This window comes from Pongo abelii, chromosome 4 (assembly GCF_028885655.2).
Source record: "Pongo abelii isolate AG06213 chromosome 4, NHGRI_mPonAbe1-v2.0_pri, whole genome shotgun sequence".
NCBI classification, from domain to species: domain Eukaryota; kingdom Metazoa; phylum Chordata; class Mammalia; order Primates; family Hominidae; genus Pongo; species Pongo abelii.
Genome location: NC_071989.2, coordinates 119,065,695 through 119,075,978, shown reverse-complemented (window position 1 = coordinate 119,075,978; position 10,284 = coordinate 119,065,695). Strand labels below are relative to the sequence as shown.

Sequence of the window (10,284 nt, the reverse complement as noted above, 5' to 3'; positions counted from 1 at the left end):
AGAGAAGTTAAACGCTTGTCGAAAGACCATTTCAAATGTCCTTGATTCTTTGCTTTCTTATCTCTCATGTGTTAGACTCCTTTGCTGGCTTGCTCCTGGCTTCCTCCTTCCAGTACCCTCTGTGAGCATTTCATTCCTCAAGACCGCTGTTGATCCTCAGTTTGTCGCTTTATTCATTTACTTTAAATAAAGTGATCCTATATTGTTGAGAAGATTATCATCTTATTGAAGAACAATTCTTACTACTCTTGTAACACATTTTGCTCATTTTGAATTCAAAGTTCTGGTTTATTTGACCATTCACATCTAAAAGGTCATTTTCCTTTTCTTCTGCTATTACATCTAATACCTATTTTTTAAGGCCTACCCTTTACTGATCTTCCATGTCTTGTCTGGACTCCAACAACTCTCATTGTCTGAAACAGTCTATTTGGTAATTAATGACCTCTTGCATTTTGTATTTGTTTCTTATATGCATGTATTGTACTTTAAAACTGTACAGAAAGATCTTGCAAGGATAGGGATCTGTGTTTTAATTACTTTATATTCTTTTTCTGTCGTTAGTATTTAGCATCTAACATAGTAGTGAATACACGAAAGGTAATTTATCAGCTAAGTTATTTGGTTACAAACAAGAGAAAACAACTATGGGTAATATAAGCAAAAGCTAAATTGCAGTAAGGATTTTTGGAGCTCATGTTGTTGATAGGAGATGAGGACTAATGATCCATTAGCCACTGACAAGAATGCTGCCACTGGTCAAGATGGAACTCCAACTACTTTCCATATCTTAACTCTTTGCCAAAGATTAAAATTATAGGAAAGAACATCTGATGGCCTGCCTGAGATATGTCTACTTTCTCCCTAAGGAGAAAAGGCTGCTAATTAGAATCTAACCAGGTTGTATTAGATAGAAAAGAGGTCATTCCTCCAAAAGAAATTCCTTTGCTGTTAGAAAAGATGTTAGAAAAGGAAGAAGGATATTGGGGAATAAACAATAAATAAGTTTGTAAGAGGTGCTGAATAAACATTTATTGAATGAATTAGTCAGTAAACTTGTGACATTAATCACCACACTTAGGTTTAGTTTTGCACGATTAGCCTGATGTACTTGTGTTTATTTTTTCTATATAGAGCTGAGCCAACTGGGGACTGAAAAAATTCAGAGAGAGAGAACAATGAAAGTCAAGGGCATTGTAAAGATGAATTTAGAACCTCCAACGACAGCAGGCCCTCATTTGGATGCTTGGATTCTAAAATGTTTGCTAAAAGGTAAGTCAGAGCATTTGGTCATATGTCATCTAAACTACCCTTTCACCTGTACCTAAGATGTACGAAGAGGCTGAATGATATAGATACTGGTTTCAAGGTCAGTATAGTAAGTTGAAAAGAGTTATTCTAACCCAGCTCTTTACTGTTAGGCATTCCTTTCCTTCTCTGATTCCTTATAGGTGAAAGAAGGGATTGAAAGATATGAAATGTAAAGTCCCACCAGTTAAAAATTCCACTTTTCCAAAGAGAAACCCTCATTCATATTTTATATAGTTTTAAGGTGACCCATGGCTAATTATTCCTTGCTGGATATAGTTATAGAATCTCCATACTCACACTAGTTAAGGAGGTGAGAACACTTACCAATATCAGAGGAAGCAAATGAAACATAAAACCTTCTCAGCAAACTAACACAAGAACAGAAAACCAAACACCGCACGTTCTCACTCATAAGTGGGAGCTGAACAATGAGAACACATGGACATAGGGAGGGGAGCATCACACACCGGGGCCTGTCAGGGGATGGTGGGCTAGGGGAGGGATAGCATTAGGAGAAATGCCTAATGTAGATGACGGGTTGATGGGTGCAGCAAACCACCATGGCATGTGTATACCTACGTAACAAAACTGCACATTCTGCACGCATATCCCAGAACTTAAATTAAAATATACCTTACTCCAAATTATTAATCTGCTAAGTGAAAGGACTGTAATTACAATTTCCTTAAATTCCATTTGTTGGCATGCTGCTTGAAACTATTCTAAAGTTATTTCAAATATACATATTTATGACAAATGACAAATCCATTCAAATAAGACAGTAAGGACTCCTCCAGAATTATTTTATTTATATTTCATCTCCCTTCTAAAACTCATTGGTATAGTTGTTCTTGAATTGATAACTGTTAATCAAATTTTTACTAAACATCTTAAGTCTTATCAGCCATATATTATCTTGATGTTAAATAATATAATACAGATGATCTAGTATAAAGGAAAGATTAAAATCTCAGGCTCTAATATCATACAGACCTGGGTTAAAATGTTTATATGAATTATCAGGATTCTCCTTAGGAGGAGCAATAGATTTGTTTCGAAGGGATATACTTTGAGAGTAAAGAATGAGACCCCCCAAGAGCATGCTTAAAAACAACAGAAACAGAGAGCCAGGACAGGAGTTTGTTTCTTTCCTGACAGAAAGAGTGGGGAAAAGGGCCAAGTCTAAAATTGGCCAAATCCCAAGGAATGCATTGTGTAAGTAAACTTCTTGATGGAGAAATATGTATCTGTAGCTGAAATCAAGGTAGGGCAAAAGAGACAGTACATGTTACAATGTCTGATTTACTTTAAATTACTTCAGCATAGATAGTATGACATGATGTACATACCAATTACCTTACATTTCAACTCTAGAGGTAGACTATTTACTGAATAATGCACCTTGCAGGGGTGGTCAGCTAGCTTGTACCTATAGTTCTCTGTACTTCTCTGAACACCTGAGGCTTTTCATTCTATTATTACTACAGTATTATAGTCACACACTCTATTACACTTATCTGTATATTTATCTGCTTTTCTTATTTGAATGTGAGGTTTGGGGATGGATGGTCCAGGACCATAACCTTACATATTTTTGTAAACTTAACAATTATCAGGGTGCCTGGCACACAGTAGGTATATCATAAAAGTTTCCGAGTAAGTGGTAGAGCAAATGTAGAATGAAAGCTTTTTGAGACCTCTGTTTTTATAGTAGTCACTCTAGTTCAGATATTTGGTTAGAGAGGGAAGTGGAGCTAGTGATGCAGTTTAGCTGTTTGCTTGCATTTTATCCTGTGTGGAGATGTTTGTTTTGTTTTATATTATCCTTTTCCCCTAAAAGAAGAAAAGTGGCTTATACATACAAATAAACTACAGTAGGATAAAAAATAAACAGGTGAATAAAGATGAATGAAGGTAAAATCAAGATAGGAAATTAAGATATACCAGGGATACAGTTGATATGAAAAGTTCATACAACAAAGATGCTACATATTTGATAAGAAGTGAGACATAATAGTGGTTCTGAGCTTCCCTTTAACAAAACAAAGGGAGAAACAAGCCCAGTAGCAAAACTTGCAGTGTTGATGGGCTAAATACAAACCACATACTAAGAAGAATGCCAATTTTTACTTGATCCTTAATTAGGCTTTTGGACATTGTCATACCTGAGAAATATTTCTACCATAGGTGTTCCTCGCTTTGTTTTTCAGCTTTAGTATTTGTGTTTGATTTTTTAAAAAATTATTTCAATCTCTGTTAAATTTCTCTGATAAATTTATGAATTTATTCTCTGTTTTCTTGAAGTTCACTGAACTTCCTTAAAACAGCTATTTTGAATTCTTCGTCTGAGTGATTATGCCTCTCCATCACTTTAGGGTAAGTCTCTAGCACCTTAATTTGTTTGTTTGGTGAGGTCATATTTCCCTGAATTTTCTACTTGCAGATGTGCAATCATGTCTGCACACTGAGGGATTAGGTATCTATTTCAGTCTTCACAGTTTGGCTTTGTTTGTGCCTGTCCTTCTTTAGAGGGCCTTTCAGGGATTCTAAACATACTGACTGCTGTGTTCCCTGATTCTCTGTCCATTCCAGTTGTCCCAGCACTAGAAGACATTCTAAGCCCAAGCTTATTCCAAGTCTTGCAAGGACATCGAAGTTGATGCAGCTTTCTAGCCCAGGTGGACCTGGGGAAGAACCAAGTAGGATACTGAGTCTGTGTGGGGATGCTGGCCAGGGTCCCCTGAGTCCAGAAGACTGTCCCGCTAGCTCAGATTGTTGTACCTCCCAGCAGATCTTTAAGTAGGTGGAATAGGTCACCAAATTCAGTAAGAGAGACTGGAGTTTGAGACTGAGATTCTCCCAGGATCTTCTGTGGGAAGGAGGCTGATGGACTTATCTTTTTGGCTAAGACGGATGTGCATCACCCAGCAGGTCTCTGCATGAGTGGTGTAATTTCTCAACTTCAAAAGGAGGGGCAAAAGCTGAGACTATACTCTCCCAGGATCTACTGTGAAATGGAGGCTGCTGTGCCTATTACATTGGCTCAGGTGGGCATGTGTCTCCCAGCAGGTCCTTGCACAAATGGAAAGTTTCCTAACTGCAGCAGGAGAGGCTACAGAATAGACTGGGCTCCCATGGAATCTACTGTGGGACAGAGGCTGAAGAACCTGGTCTTGGCTCAGAGGAATGTGTGTAACCCAACAAGTTTCTGCACAGGTAGGATAGTTCCCTGGCTGAAAAAGAAGGGGCCAGGTAAGGCTATTTTTATTACAGTAATTAGTTGGTAGTACTTGAATTGAGATCATCTCTATTTAGTTCATACAATAAATCCATGTCATCAGGATGTAAGATATTATTTCTATTTTCTACAGCAGGTGGTAGAAAAAGAATACAGCTCATCATCAGGAATTAGTTTAATCTGGTAAGTTACCAATTGTAAACAAAGAAAATATGAATATAAAATTGTTGACTGAGCACAAATATTTGTCTCCCCTATCAGGACCTTTTAATAATCACAAAAAATACAAGATGAAAAAATGAAAAGAATAATAATTGTTCCAGGAAAAATTTGAAATTCTGGCCAATCTTTTCCTGTGCCCCCAAACAAAAAGTTTGGGAGCGAATACTAATCCTTATAAAATACATGGGGGCTGGTGGCAGACCGTTAGGGGAAAATACTTTTAAATTTCTAGCTCAGAACTTTCCTGAAGCCCATGTGGCTGAAATATAAATAAATAGTTTTTAAAATAAAATATTGATTTGTATTTACAAAAAATACTTGCAAAATTTAGCTTTTCAGCCGAAGAAGGTGGTATATACTGCAGAACACTTGCAACTGCATGGGATATGTAAATTCATGAGATGTGAAACCTGCACTCTTTTGTCTGTCTGAAGTTAAGCACTGCAAATTTCCAGAGGGCTCAGTTTAAGATTTAGTCCGTTGACTAATGTTCTGCAATAGCATGCAGCAATAAATTAATTGCTTGAGGATTATCTTCTGTTTCGATATATAGTGGTAATTATGAGAGCAGAGGACATTAACGGACAAGAAATGTCAACAAATCTGAAAGAGAGTATTTGGAGACAAGTCGATGAATGAAATAGAACAAAGCATTCCACAACATAGAATTACTGGGGAGGAACTCTTCCAGACAATAGCAAAGAGCAGCTTCTTCCAAGCTGTTTCTGTGTGGTCTGAATAACCCAGATACCAAAAATAAAAAGACATTGTGGAAAGGGGAAATTACAGGGCTGTTTGACTTATTAATATAAATACAAAGAACATAGAGTCAAACAGTGTCTAAAACTAATAAAGAACTATAGCCAATTTTGGTTTATCCCAGAATATAAGGAAGGTTTAATATTAAAAAATCCATAAATATGTCTAACCCCTTATCATATTAAAAGAAACAAGAGGCAATATCTGATTATATTTAATATCCATTCATCATTTTGAAACTCTTCATAAGTTAGAAAAAGATGAATAGAATTCCTTAACCTGATAAACAGTAAATGCTGTGGCATACCATATAGCACTCAAAATAAATGAATCAGAGTGGCATTTAAAAAGAGATAAATCTTGGTATTATAATATTAAATGACATTCTTTCTATAAGGTCAAACAACTAAACTGAAACAACATGCTTTTAAGAATACATAGATACAGTAAAACTGTATTAAAAGGAAAGCCATGGATTGAATGACATAGGACTCAGGAGGATGGCAGCTTGAAAGGGGAAAGCCAGGGGCTGGGATGGAGATGCTAGAGCTTATCTGAAGAAATTGACTCTTGTTTGAGATGGTACTTCCAAAGCAGATTATTTCAGAATTAAAAGCAAGAAATCAACTAAATAAAATCACCAGGCTTGAAATGATGACCACATATCATCATGAACCACAAATTATGATTAATCTAGTTTCCTGTACCAGAGGCCAAATGAAAGAAAAAGGATTTGAAAACAGCAGGATAGTATTTGGAGGGGGATATGCCGAAAAAAAATTTAATTAAGAATTGCAAGATTAGAGTGCGATTTTATACTGACAGGGAAAAGGTGTAATGAAAATGAGGCTGGGGACATAGGAGAGAAAAGGAATAATCAAAGGAGCAGGTAATGCTGAGCAGGCAGGCTAGAAATGGAGCACCGGAGTGATGAGCCTCTGAGAGAGGGATTCTCTCTCATCCTATTAAAACGAGATGAAGCAAAGGGTGTGAACGTGAAAACCTGTGCCGGTGTAGTGGCAGGAACTTGCAGGAGTTCCCCTCTTATGACGTATATTTTCTGTTTAAAATGGGAATCAAGGTCATCTTCTGAGTGAGAGGGGTGGTGGCAGGTAGGAAGCATAAGGAGAGCTGTGTGTTTGTATGATAGTGGTTAAGACAAATGTACATCAGTAATAGACTGGATAAAGAAAATGTGACACATATATACCAAGGAATACTATGTAGCCATAAAAAATGATGAGTTCATGTCCTTTGCAGGGACATGGATGAAGCTGGAAACCATCATTCGCAGCAAACTATCACAAGAACAGAAAACCAAACACCGCATGTTCTCACTCATAAGTGAGAGTTGAACAATGAGAACGCATGGATACAGGGAGGAGAACATCACACACTGGGGCCTGTCAGGGGATGGGGGACTAGGGGAGGGATAGCATTAGGAGAAATACCTCATGTAGGCAACGGATTGATGGGTGCAGCACACCACCATGGCACATGGATACCTAGGTAACAAAACTGCACATTCTGCACATGTACCCCAGGACTTAAAGTATAATTTAAAAAAAGAGAGAGAGAAAAAAAAAGAACTGGCTCCACATCAGAGATATTTAGGTTTGGATCCTGGCTCTCAGAGGTCACTATGGATGTGAACATATTTATACATTTCTACTGTGATTGTGGTTCTCTTCCTTCTTTTTTCTCTTACTCTTTTCGTTTTGTTTTGTTTTTTTCCTTACCATTCTTCTTCTTCACTTCTAGTTAAAAAAAATGTCTGTGGAGGAACTGCATTTTATCTGCTTTGGCCATATTTTCATTTCTGTATCAATCAAATATTTCTGGGTAAACAGGAAACTAAAACTGTTTAAGCTTGGCCCAGGTGCCCACTTGGAACCCTCCACAGCAGATAGTGGTATGACATCTGTAAGAAGGTGTCATTTCCCATTCAAAAATAATTTCCTAGAAGAAGGAAGGGTACTATTTTGGGCAGGAAAAATAATAGGAACTCACCATATTATTATAGTTGTTGATGATGTGAGGATTAGGAAGTAAAATTAAATAGAGAAACACTTCTGGCTAGTGTAGAATTTCTAGTTGAGGTCAAGGAGCATGAATTTGTAGTTGCAACAACCTGTAATATAATATTGTATTATTTTTAGCAACAATACTCTGCAAATCTGATGCAGATGAATTTTTCACATTGGTCCAGATTTGAATTCTTCAGAGAAATTAACAGGAGAAAGATGATAATATTGGCAATATGGAGGATGAAGAGGTAGGTAGATGATATGATCAAGGGTATATATGAAAGGTGGTGACAGGACGAGGGAGGAATGGGAGAAAATAGAGGACTGGAAAGGTTTATGGGGAAAATCAGCCTGAAGAAACTGAATTGGTCTGAGATCATGATTACAGATTTGAAAGATTTAATGTTTCAAGAGTTGATAACTATAAGATAATAAGTTTACATATCCATCTATGGAAGTAGTTTACTAATGTGGAATTATGATGATGGAAATCAGAGATTAAAAAACAGATGCTAAGGTTCATCTGGGTCATTCACGTACACGCTGATATCAGCCAAGTCAAGGTTCATCTGGGTCATACACGTACACACTGATATTGCCTGCAAGTCTTGGGGTAAAAGCAGCACATTGAACCAGATGTTAAAGGCTTGAGTGAAAGAGAAGACACACAGTTGTTTACACTTGCTAAATTTATTACAGTGAGGACTAGGAACTATTTTATCCTTAGGGGCTTCAGGCTGAAAATGTGATTTCTTTCCAAGTATTTATCTTCACACCATAACACTTTGGATGTGGAAGTTATTAAAAAGGAATTTTACATGAGGTAAGAATGGGTTAATGAGTCATAAATATGCTTAACACAATGCTCATTATATAGCTAACATTAGATGTCATGAGAATTATCCTAAAAAACAGACGCTAAGGTTCATCTGGGTCATTCATGTACACACTGATATCAGCCAAGTTGCTGGCAAGTGTTGGGGTGAAAGCAGGACATTGAACCAGATGCTAAAAGCTTGAATGAATGAGAAGACACAAAGTTGTTTACACTTGCTAAATTTATTACAGTGATGATCAAGAACTGATTGATCCTCAGGGGCTTCAGGGTGAAAATGCGATTTCTTTCCATGTATTTATCTTCACACATAACGCTTTGGATGTGGAAGTTATTAAAAAGGAATTTTACATGAGGTAAGAATGGGTTAATGAGTCATAAATATGCTTAGCACAATGCTCATTATATAGCTAACATTAGATATTGTGAGACATCCCCTAGAAGTGACATCCCCTGACTTAAAAGAATTTGTAATTTGCAGAAGTTAGGTTTACACATTCAAAACAATTTGAGAATAACAGACTAGTATAGGTACAAAGAGAACAGGTGAGTAAATGTGTACAACAGGTATTTGGAGAAGGGATAGGCCAATTTTATTAGGTTCTTATACGAACTTTGAAGAAAAGAAGTGATGGATACTGCTTTAGAAACTCCTTTATTTTTATGGCTTAGAACTACATTTATATAGTTTTTTCATCTAAGATTAAAATAAAATTTTTCCAAACACAGGACATCCTTTTATTCTTTATTCCCTATTGAGGTGCTCTTTAATTATCTAAAATTTTTAAAGTTTTCTGACTCAGAGGAAATTCCTAATATCATTATCTTCATCCTTTCTTTTCTCCAAAGTACATGCCCTCTGATTTGGGAATTCAAAATGACATTACTCATTTTAAAAACAACAGAAAAAAGTTGGATTTATTGGAATGATTTTTCCTTTGGTTTCTTCCCAAAGTTTTCATAATTTCCACTGATGTATAATTGAAGGAAGAATTTTTTCCCCTCCAAGATCTGAGTAGATCTATTTTGCATAAAGAAAATCAAAAGTTTTTTCACAGAGGTTGATAACAATAAAACTATATAATTTATCAAAATTATGCTCCTTAGCTATTTTTTTTGGGAGAGTCCACGGTGTGCCCCAAACAAAATGCCTTTTCAGCCAGTCACTATATTATTATTCAGTTTACATTGCTAGGATACGTGGCCTATTGCCATGACATTGTACTCAGTAGTGCCACAGGCAGTAGTACCCTTTGCCAATTAGAAAATATTTCTCGATTCAGAAAAAAAGGGAAGGGATCTTAATTATTGGAATAAGGCCACAGCAGGAAAAAGGATATTTGTTATTACAGTAATAACCTCACACTCACCAAGTCTCCTGGGGGAAAAATTAAGAAAATTAGAAAATGAATATTTTCCTTTAATTTTCCAACTAAGAAAGCCAAATAAAAATATTGACAGTTTTGTCCAGGCGCAGTGACTCACACCTGTAATCTTAGCACTTTGGGAGGCCAAGGCAGGTAGGTCACCTGAGGTCAGGAGTTCAAGGCCAGCCCGACCAACATGGTGAAACCCGTGTCTCTACTAAAAATACAAAACTTAGCTGGGCGTGGTGGCGGGTGCCTGTAATCCCAGCTACTAGGGAGGCTGAGGCAGGAGAATTGCTTAAACCTGGGAGGTGGATGTTGTGGTGAACCAGGATTGCACCACTGCATTCCAGCCTAGGCAGCAGAGTGAGACTCCATCCTGGAAAAAAAAAAAATGATAGGTTTACTATTTCTATCATAGTTATATTTCAATAGTGTGGTTCAAAAATCTTGGCTTGAAAGTGAGGGTATATGAAAGATTGTCAAAGAGATTACCACGGTAAGTGGGAAAATAATTAAAAAATT

General features: G+C 36.8%; 1 pseudogene; it reads left to right on the top strand.

The window, feature by feature from the left end:
* The first annotated feature begins 1,202 nt into the window (after positions 1-1,202).
* The window catches only part of LOC103890689 (KICSTOR complex protein ITFG2-like), a 35,080-nt pseudogene continuing 25,998 nt past the window's right edge, over positions 1,203-10,284 (top strand).